This window comes from Setaria italica, chromosome VI (genome assembly GCF_000263155.2).
Source record: "Setaria italica strain Yugu1 chromosome VI, Setaria_italica_v2.0, whole genome shotgun sequence".
NCBI classification, from domain to species: Eukaryota; Viridiplantae; Streptophyta; class Magnoliopsida; order Poales; family Poaceae; genus Setaria; species Setaria italica.
The window spans coordinates 24497106-24508709 of NC_028455.1; the positions used below are offsets into that span (position 1 = coordinate 24497106).

Sequence of the window (11604 nt, forward strand, 5' to 3'; positions counted from 1 at the left end):
CCATTGCCGGTCCATCTGCATCGTATTACGCATGAAAATGGATTACACTTGACAATGGATTACGCGTGAAAATCGATTAAAGATCCAAACAACATGGTACAATACAACAACATGAAGATCCAAATACACATATTTAAATTAAAGTCCCAAACAACATGATACAATACAACAAGCCATCCACTGGTTATTATCAAGGAGGACTTTAAGCATCCTTGGACGGTGAAGACGAAGGTTCCGCTGACCCAACCTCATCCTTAGATTTATTTGTACCGCCTGAAACGGTAGTACTAAGTGGACGTGAAACACCCGGGACTGAGGGTGGAGCATAACGACCACCAAAAGGAGGTTCCTGACCCGCGGCAACAGCTTCTTCATGACGTTGCTGCAAATAACGAAGCATTGCTTTTTCCAGCGCGCTCTTTTTCTTCGGCTTATGCTGAGGGCCAACTATGATTGGAACCTTGCCATAATAGGAACCACGATCGCCCCCACCATCGCCACTTCCTCCAGTAGCAGAAGCCATTTATGTACAAAAATTATTATCTTAACACTGCATAAGTTGTTCAACTTGAAGACCGTGATCATCTCGCGAGGATGTCCTCAACTGGGCGGCACCGCACTTCGTCATGAAAGAGATTAGATGCTACGGAAAAGGGGACACGGTCACGATGTCCGTATCCACTCTTTCTCGTAGAATCGAACCTCCTTCTTGACATACGTTGCTGCTCGGCGGAGAACATCCTCGCCGAGGCGAACACGGTATGCAAGTTCAACAAGTAGCAGAAGTCATCTATGTACAAAAATTCTTTCCTTACCACTACAGAAGTTGTTGAACTTGAAGACCGTGATCATTTCGCGAGGATGTCCTCAGCTGGGCGGCACCGCACTTCGTCATGAAAGAGGTTAGATGCTACGGAAAAGGGGACATGGTCACGATGTCCGTATCCACTCTTTCTCGTAGAATCGAACCTCCTTCTTAACATACGTTGCTACTCGGCGGAGAACATCCTAGCAGAAATGAACACGGTATGCAAGTTCAACAAGTAGCAGAAGTCATCTATGTACAAAAATTCTTTCCTTACCACTACAGAAGTTGTTGAACTTGAAGACCGTGTTCATTTCGCGAGGATGTCCTCAGCTGGGCGGCACCGCACTTCGTCATGAAAGAGGTTAGATGCTACGGAAAAGGGGACACGGTCACGATGTCCGTATCCACTCTTTCTCGTAGAATCGAATCTCCTTCTTGACATACGTTGCTGCTCGGCGGAGAACATTCTCGCCGAAATGAACACGGTATGCAAGTTCAACAAGTATGGATTTAAAAAACCATATTGAATTTGATAAGATAAACCGTCTAGACAAGGTAGCATCATTTTTAAACCACTGCAATAATGCATACTATATATGACACATCAATCTCCCTCACATTCTAGCTCAAAATACCTCTCCATTTTTCTACTTCATCATCACATTGTAGAAAATAATCTTTCCATCTCCAAAGCATAAATCAAAGCATAACACGAGGATGAAGTAGCAAACCTTTGCAACACTTGTGTTGGCCGAGTGAAATTCCCACGAAAATGAGGGAAAAAACTTCGGGCAGCACCTTCCTTGCTTGCTTCGGCACCACTGGAGAGTAGGTGAAGCTCAGCTCTCTCTGTCAATGTGCTGGACTGGCTCGGGCTGGAGGAGGAAGAAAGTCCTCTGTCTTGGCCGTATATAATGGGGATGAGTTTTTATCCCGGTTAAAAACTCCAACCGAGACAAAAAGGAACACCTTTTGTCCCGGTTGGAAGTTTAGTCCCGGTTGAATCCTCCAACCGGGAGGAACCAACCGGGACTAACCTTTTTATCCCGGTTGGTGGCTCCAACCGGGATAAAAGGGTCCCGCCACCGACGCCCCCCAGCTAGCCGTTGCAACTGGGACTAAAGGGGGGCCTTTAGTCCCGGTTGCAATTACCAACCGGGAGTAAAGCTCCCCTCCAATTTTGCCTACCGTGGCGCACCCCCTTTTGTCCCGGGCCAACTTTAAACCGGGACAAAAGGGGGCGGATCGAAAGCCAATTCTCTACTAGTGGGATGAAAGTAGGCGGAAGTGAACGTGCTAGGTTTCCGATGAGCTTTATTTTATACCGTTGGGGCGCGATCAGAGTCATCGAATCTGCAATGGACGGGCAGAAATAGTTGGGCTATTTGGCTGAAATAGACCTTGTTTCATTTCTACTCTACTTAACGTTTTTCTTGTTTTTCATTTTTTGCACCGTAACACATAAAAATAATTATCTTATATACACCAATATATTTTTTATATTTTGTAGACCACGTATAAGTTGTTTGGTAGAAGTTCCAATAGTTTTGAAACTGATTTACTATTTTCTAAATATTAAATAAATTTCTACATGGTTATCGAAATTAATTTCAAATTGAACTATATGTGCATCTAATAAGATATAAAAAAATTGCACAAAAATCATTTCTCGGCTCTTATGTTCTACTCTAGCTCATTTCCTGGAGATAGATGAAAAATTCAATTGTCTTGTTGGGGCAGTTCAAACTTATATCATCAAATTACCAAATAATAATTACAATAATATCTAAATTTGGTCATAAAATTCTACAAATTGAAGTGGCAAAATTGGTGCTTAAGTTTGCCATAAAAAATAAATGATTTTAATAAAATGGGACTATACATTGTTCGCAAAATTATACACCTCTCACATAGTTCCTTATAATTCAAGTCAAACTTTGAGATTTGAATATCTCATAACATGTTCGAACTCGTATGCAGCTCAAATTTGGATACGACCTTATGTTGAGCATAACATTGGAAAATATCAAGTTACATTAGCAATTGTTATGCAAAAACATATTTTTTCTATTATCTATTTAGTTGGAAGAAAATATGTCATATGAAAAAAATCAATAAATAGCAATTAATATACAAACAAACGCCATTACAGGAAAGATCATGATTTTAGAAAAATTTTAAAAAAACAACCATCAAAGTTGGAGTTCTTACGAGGGATAAATACCAATTACAAATTTTAATTTCGGATTAAAAAGAAAAAGATGGATCACACATATGTTCTTCATTACATGGCCACCTTACGAATCTTTACCTATTATTAAAGCAAGTAACGTCTCTGCCAGACTTTTCGTACGTCGTGGTCATTTTGCAAAAAACCCCCTCAAGTTTTCAGTAATCAACCCGTAGTCCAATTTTGAAGAGAGGGGAGCTCGGATGGAAAACGAAGGGAAGAGAGGGGGTTAAATGAGAAAAGCCTCTCCTTTCAGAGTGGGGACGGTCACCACCGTCGGAGTCTTGGTTCGTCATCCCCCACCCTCCCTCCGCCGCCCTTCTCCCACCTCCGCCGCCCTCCTCCCGCCTCCAACACCATCCTCGTACGGCACGACCGCCCCCTCGCCGACGTGCTCGTGCGGCATGACCGCCCCCTCGCCGACCTGGTCTGCGCCGGCGGCGGCGGACTCGACAGGCGACATGGGGCACCCAAGCTGAGGCCCAAGCCGAGGTAGGGTCGCTTACCTAGAAGCAGTCCAAGTCCAGATGAGCGGATCTCCGCTCCGCCCCCAGTCCAGCGAGTAGAACGGAGGAGAACGACGACCCACCAGGTATAATCCCACCTCGCCAATTTACAACCAAAATTGCGGGCTTAAAACCTGAGATGCGGATGCGGGTAATGTCACCCGAGGAACGGAAGAGTGAGGGATTGGACTAAGTGATGGATTCGGCAAAATCTTTGGGGGAAGCTGTTGTCGCGGCGCAGAAGGTTGTGGAGATGTGCTCGAGGCGGAGGTGGATGACGGAGGCGCGGAAGGGAGGGTGGCGGCGACAGCTCAAGTTTTCGGTAATCAACCCGCAATCCTATTCCCTTCCGCGGAGACGGGCGGTGGCCGCACCGACCGCGGAGACGGGCGCGGGCATCCAGACGGTTGCGTCTTCCGTGGAGACGGGCGGTGGCCGCACCGACTGCGGAGACAAGCGGGGGGGGGGGCATCTAGACGGCCGCGTCCTGCTTGACGGCGTGGACGGCGGTAGTGAGCGGGCGGCGGAAGCGGCGGCGTAGGATGGGGAGCCCCCGCATCGGGAGCGGGGAGGCCGTGGAGCAGGAGTGGCGCCGACTGCTCCTCGTCAAGATTCTCGTGACGGATTTGTTTCCTCCCCTTTTCAGAGGATGAGGCCGAGACGCGAAGCACTTTGCAGGCCTTGCGTGGCGCGGACACGCGTCTCCGGCTATTCCAGATGGACCTTTCTGGATCCTGCTTCCGGCCGGCCGACGGTTAAGGGCACGCGGCGTCTTCCACCTAGCATCCCCGTTCATACTTGTGCAAGCAGAGGGACCCAGAGGCAATTCTTCCTTCTGAATAATTAATCACCCCATCGATGCAAATCACAGTCCAGTATCTATCCCATTGCTCGAGTAGGTAATCCTTGGATTAGATTTCTGATGATTCTGCTGTTGCAGAACGAGCTCCTGGAACCGGTGGTGAAGGGCACGCTCAACGTCCTGCGCGCCGTGAAAAGATTTGCGGGGTCGGCCGCGTCATCCTGATGTCGTCGCAGGCGGCCATGGTACCGAACCCCAACTGGCCCGCGGACAAGGTCGTAGACAAGGACTGCTGTGCCGTCGTCGAGCTCCTCAAGAAAGTTCAGGTACAGATTAAAACTAGCTCCTGTATTCTGATCTGTGTTATGGTTGTGGTTGAGGCCTGTGCTGACTTTATTCCTTGAGCCTGCAGTTTTAGTATAGCGTATTGGACTTCGCTGGGAAGGAGGGATTGCAATGGCTGTGCTCAATCCAGGGATGGTACTGGGTCCAATGTTAGCACCATCAGTTAACACCAGTCTCCAACTACTTCTGCAACTTTTGGCAGGTCAGTCACATCATTAGACGCTAGGAGCCATGTGGTACTTTTATCTTCAGATGAATTGGAACTTTGCAACGAGTACAAAGTATGGGATGGTACTGGGTACAAAGTACCCAGGCGAAGAAGCTTGATCTGGATGACATCTACATTGGCTGCGTCGATGTGAGGGAGCCATCATCAGAAGTGCAAGGTGACTGTTGACTAATAGTAATAGCATGTCACCTATATTAGTACTCTGAACTATGGTTATGTGATCTTTTGGTACCGAAAGACTTGGCTATTTAAAGAATGCTTTCATGATCTCAACAGAAGCTCCTTTTGTATATGCTTGTAAGTGTAGAAACTGAAATGTAGAATCTTCTTGATGAAGTGTCAGGCAAATAGAAAATATCTAGCTCCCTTAGGTCCTTCGTTGTATTGGTTAGGTTCTTATAGTCGCCATGCCATGGTTCTTGAGCAGGTCCAAGAGGAGGCAACATTCCTCTGGAAGAAGCTTGGGGAATCTTGATCCAGTTGATGAAGACTTTCCATTGGAGCAAGAAGTCAGGGACTTCAAGATGAGAAGGCTTTCAGATTTTGGGCCAACTCCTGGTTGGTTGTGTTTCTTTCCTTTATTCGCTCTGTTATATATAAACATGTGAAACTATTTTCTCGAGCACGTGAAACTGTTTGAACCAACATAGAATTAAACAGTTAACATTCGTTTCAGACTTTCTGGAAGAAACCGAACCGACTCAAACCCCATATGAGAAGTGCTCTGATCCTATCGACAAGGTCACAGAATCAATCCAGTCGTAAGTAGCTTGGGTAACTTAAGTTTGTTGAAGTGAAGTACAACAGATGCGCATACATTGTCTGATGCTAGAGCCATATTCATGCAGGCACCTCAAACTACATTTTGATACCCCAGGTGGACAGCAATCTGAGTCACTAAATCTGCTAGCTTCAGGGATGACCACAGCCAGGGCAGCTCGACTATTCTATCAAATGACTGGTATTTATTCCTCTATTTTGCTTATACCAGAAAACAAATAGTGTGGTTGATCGAGTAAATAGTGGTTGCACTGACATGATTTTTAAAAGTTATGCTACCATTGTTGGCTTAATGCCTATTCAATGTTTTTGTAATTAGTTTGGCTTTACACTTTGGACGCTATGCAAGCATAAGTTACATCAAGGTTACTCAGCTGATATATGCCACAAAATTCGGCACCCTTTCTTTGAAGACAAGTATCAGACTTCTATAATTAGTTTCGGAACATGAAGCATTCATACTCCGAAACTGGGGGGCCTGTATTGACACCGGATTTTGACCAATCCTATAAATTCAGAGTACGAGATAATCGGAGTCACGTACAACAATAAGAAGCAAGCATGCATGCACATGGGCACGGAGTCCAAATCGGCTTCATTGGATTGATCGGCAAGGAGAGGCAAGGATAATATAAAGGAAAGGCCAGCACGTATGGATAAAAATGATTAGAATATACAACATGGATTCTGGTGCACTTTGCATGCCATGCGTGGGAGGCTTCTAGAATAATTATGCATGCCGATCTGTGCATGTACGGGAGGTTGTACGGGAGTTTGTTTCATAGAATAAAATATTTTAGAGATAGAGTTGGGTTAGTTAGATATAGAGTTTTTTATTAGAAAAGATTGTGTACGTGACTTGCCTTGTGCGTGGTTAGATGCCAATTATGTAACGTCCGCCCTATAAATATAAAGGGACGTGGCCATTGTAAAGAATCATCACACGATCAATATACAACGCATCTATCTTCTATTTACCTTTTCGGCTTCACGCCATTGCATTAGGAGTAGGAGTAATGTAGCTTCTCGACGAGTTCCTTCTAGCAAGCTGGGCTGCATCGACCTCGATCTCCGGCGAGCTGCAAGTTCCGTCACCAGGTGTTCTAGGCTTTAACCACCCGGCGCATCGCTGTGGTTTCGTCTAGTTTCATCTACCAGTTATCGAGTATCTTGGATCTGTGACTTATGGCGCATCGCTTCTGTCTCGATCTACGGTATTCACCAGTTATCCTGCCTTGATTAAGCTTGCATCGGCTGATATTTATCTGTTCTATCGTCTTGCCGTTTACGACATATTAATTATTATTAATTCTGTCGGAATAGACGATAGATCTATTTTTAATAGCCTGTTGCATCTTGATCTTGGCCATCCTTCGAGTGTTGTTGGGAGTAAGTTCCGTTATGATTGGATTCATCGGCTAGCGGGGTTCAGATTAATGTCCTGCTAAATATTTCTAGACTGCAACTACCGGGCGCATCGCTGTGGTTTCACCTAGAAGTATTGGTGGTGACGTTAGCTTAGATCTCATCGGCTTGTGGCTCTAGCTATGGTGGAGCAACAACTCAACAGCATCGTGTTTTCTATCGGCCGTATGGCCGATGGTTATTGTAAATTATATTAAATCGGCTGGATGGCCGATGAATCACTCACATTCATCAAGGTACTGGAATCGGCTTCACAGCCGATATATTTGTCATGATTTATTTTGTTGCACCATTATCGCTACTGTGCCAAGATTATATCGGCCTGATCGGCCGGTTGCCTCGGACTTCACAATAACTATCATCTCCTTGTCAGTTGAATGGTCAAACTGACTGGCACGCCCGCGCACACCATGCGCGCCGATTTGGATTCTGTACTGGAGTTAAGCAGATCTCCCAGGTCCTCATGTGCTGATGCAGGGTCCACCACCACCAGGATTTTGCGTCAAACACTATCCTACACTATGCCGGCCAGATAACTTGTGCTTACTGAGTTTGCTTGAAATGTTCTACACGGGGAATGGCTAATTGGAAGTTTATCATAGCACTCATTCAATTTTACTGTATTGCTAGAATGGAACATATTATTTACTGAGGAATGTTTGTTCTGCAGTTTTGGCAACTTTAGATTACATCAAGGTTACTCAGCTGGAACCGTACGGGGACATCTTGATCTCCAGGGGAACCGTACTGGTGCTGCAATGTTGCGAACAGTTTCGCTGCGGAGGTTCTTGCAGTGCCCACATCCGTGTTAATATTATACAGCAGTTACATTTTGCACAGGAGGTCTTGTAGGTTATATTATTATTGCTTATGCTGAAGAGAAGGAAAGGAAGCAAAGTTATAAGGCAGTAGATTTGTGCAGGAATGTTCTAAGCTATGTTGATAGGAAGCTGTAGGCTGACCGCCCAAGGAAGTTACAGGATTACGAGGTAGCCGGCGGTCGGCAACGAAGACCAACGTGCGATGCGGAAGAGGCGGATGGAGATGACGGGGCTGTGGTGCGCGTGCAGCTCCCGGAGGAGCGGGCCATGGTCAAAGATCGATCGCCGGAGCACCAAGAACTTGGTGACGAAGACTAGCACCGGTGGCTCGGGAGGGAGCTTCCCCTTGCATGCTCGCGTTGGGTTCTTGCGGCCATGGGCGTGGTGAAACAAGAAGAGGAGCGAGTCAACATGCCATGAGTTTGCCCTGTAAGGTAGATATAAGATAAGCCAAGGCAGCATAAAACGTAGCCTGTGATTATACGACTTTCTGGCTAGGAGCAATGTAAGGATCGAGAGTTTGGTATTGAGCTGTCGGCCTTTAGGGACTACTGAATGCCCTATTGGGCTGTCTATTATCCTTATCCTTGGGTAGGCTTGGTTGTCGCCACGTCGGGGAAAAAATGGAGAAAGCAGACGGTGGTCGATGGATGGATGACTGTGCTTTACTGCACTTGTGCCCTGCCACGACTTCTACTGTAGTTGATGCGTGTGCTGTGCACTTAGATATCTGTTAAGGCATTCAGTATTACTGATGATGTCACTGTTGTTTGATATGTAGTATTTGCTGATATCTTCCTATAAGTTTCATATTTGGGTGGTAATTGTTGTTTCCTTCATAATGGTGATGATATCTTCCTATAAGTTTCATATTTGGGTGGTAATTGTTGTTTCCTTCATAATGGTGATGGAGTAATGGTCTTTTCTGCCACTCATCTTTGATGAATTGTCTACCACATATTATGAAGCGAAGCTAACATAGTATGAACAAACGTAAAATAACGTGAGAGCAAGTAATGACCCGTAGCAACGCAGGGGCATTTCTGCTAGTCTGTATAAAAAATATATGCGTTACCCAACGGTTCGCTAAGAAGGGCGTAGCGCAATGGTAAGTTGCTCGAGTATGGTTTCTAAGACCCGGTTCGATTCCCCACTTTGTGTATCTTTTGTATTTTCCGAATTAAGACACGATGAAATTAATGTATAAAAAACGTAATACCAAACTCCCTCATTTATGAGGACGCAGCGCAGTGGTAAGACGCGCTAGTCTCCACTCGAAGACAATGGTTAGATCTCCCATTTGCGCATCTTTTTTATTTTTCCGAATTAAAACACGACAAACACGACAAAAATTGGTTAGATCTCCCTCATTTTCTGAATCCGTCATGAAGAATCCGTCATTGATTAATAGATTTCTTGTAGTGTCTCCCTATCTTTATTTCCACCTCTGACTCTCTCCTTACCTTTCTCTCTCCATCTCGAGATTTCCTTGCATATCAATCTCGCCCTTTCCAACTTTCCAGTTACTTCAGCTTCCCAGTCGGCCTTCCAAATAACCATGGTTAAAATCAACATCTAGAGTTGATATATAGGATAGGATCTATTTCTAAAATCCTTCTGTAGTCGGACACAACTCAAAGTTTTGATCTGATATTTTCCAACCCAGTCAGCAAAAATACTGGACCCATCCTTCTATATGCAGCTGATGTACCCATCAATACAACTTTTCCTCCTTACAGTCACATTTGGCTCCTTTTCCAACCACTCCAAATCTACATATTGCAAACTGAAATTTGTCAAACACAGAACATTGATCATATTTCATTGTCCTTCTCATGTACTGTAAGTGTAAATCATTAACAGAAGATCTTACTCATAGGAAATAGAACTAAGCATAAAAGATAGGCGAACACTTCCAAAATATAAAAGCTGGTTTCAATTTAGCACCTACCTGGAACAAAATTCTCCTCCCCAGTACCAATGATACAATGAGGGGGATATGGCGGTTCCGGCTTATCTGGATAGTGGGTATCAAGAAACGCAAAAATTGGCCAGCTTCAATCACAGAACACCTTAGAGAGCCTAGCGGCCTCTCCCACCATCTTTTCGATCTGCTTGTTGGTGCAACAGGAGCCTGCAAATGAAGAGCACAAATTATTCAGCCAGTCTAAAACAATTTGTTTGAGCTAATAACCAAAACTACTAATACCACGATCCATCAACTACTTCTTTCTCATGGAACAAATAATTTTCTGTTGTTAATGATCTACACAACAATCACATATTTTACACCACACGTAATGAAAACCAACCTGCTTACAAGGACAGGAAAATTCCAACAGCTATTTAGGTAAATGCAGTAGAAATATAGATATTGAATTTTTTTGTACAATCAAACACATATTAGTTGCCCATTGTGCCCAAATGGTAAAACTTCTCGAGGAAATAGACAAGCATGAAGGCCAAAACATAATTTAATTTGCCAGGTCTAAATTTACCAATCTAAGCAAACTGATATAGTTTTGGCTATAACAATGGCACCAACAGGTCAGGGAAGAAAAATTAAGAAATGAGATTGTGCTGCTAGAATTCAATAGCACCAACAAGTCAAAAAAGTAAGGACAATGTACAATTATGGTGTGAAAACACAGAAGTCAGTCAGAAACCACCTAGCTGTTTACTTCGGAAAAAACAGAACCAATGGTAATGATCAGCATCATAACTAAAAAAGTTGAAGGAGCATGAATTGCACATTAAAAGCCAACTTTTTTGTTCCCCAGAAAAAAAATAATTCCAATTCACATTCAGGAGGAAGCCAAATGAACAGAGAAACATTGGCACCCAGCAGCATACCTTATTTACAGCAATGTCGAAATCATCCAAGGTGCCATGCTCCTCTTCAAATCTTAACCATGCGTGACATATATCCTAGGAAGTATCAGGTCATAACGTTAAAAATTAAACCATCAGTATTCATGAGCTTTGTCATGTCAAAAAATAAACAATGATTTTCTAGCGTCGAGTTTTTTCAGTCCGGAGCCTCTTTCATCACACCTTTGGTCTGTCAAGTGGACCCTTTGGTAAGGAGATTTAGATCTGGGTGACAATTGACATCAATTCTCTCCTTCTGTATAGTATAGATATAAATAGATATAGATATAGATTTGGCACTCCATTAATACTCATTTTGTTTATCCAAAATATCATATATTAATAATCAGAGAAAGAAGACAATCTCAAGATCTGTCCAATCTCTAGGGTGCCATTAATACTTATTTTGTTTATCCAAAACATCATATATTAATAATAAGAGGTACAAAGAATTTATTTCAAAGTCAGCAATACTACTTAGGGCACGTACAATGGTTTAGATGGCAGTTGTCTGCAAGTACTTGCCACGTCACACGCAGACAACAAATAGACCGTTGATACAATGAGTTGTCTATTATGTTATCTGCAAATTATTTAATTTATGCTTGTACCTCATAAATTATGATGATGAAGTATAACTATGATCTTTGTATGGTATTTTGTTACTTGTTTGATAAAGCGTAACCATGATAAAAATATTTGGCAAAGAAAAAAAAAGTGCAATCTCTGCAATTTTATATCACGAACACTTGCAGCCAGAAGCATGAGGCCTTGGTCTATGAACGTA

General features: G+C 43.6%; 1 long non-coding RNA gene across 2 annotated transcripts; it reads left to right on the plus strand.

Moving 5' to 3' along the window:
- Positions 1–5598: 5598 nt before the first annotated feature.
- Positions 5599–8127, plus strand: LOC101777077. 2 transcript variants are annotated; one of them, XR_002678014.1, is made up of 4 exons: positions 5599–5681; positions 5769–5881; positions 7796–7909; positions 8048–8127. It is a non-coding gene; the product is annotated as an uncharacterized LOC101777077 (long non-coding RNA). The 2 variants fall into 2 exon arrangements; XR_215406.2 differs by lacking the exon at positions 8048–8127 and having other exon boundaries at positions 7796–8033.
- Positions 8128–11604: the final 3477 nt, after the last annotated feature.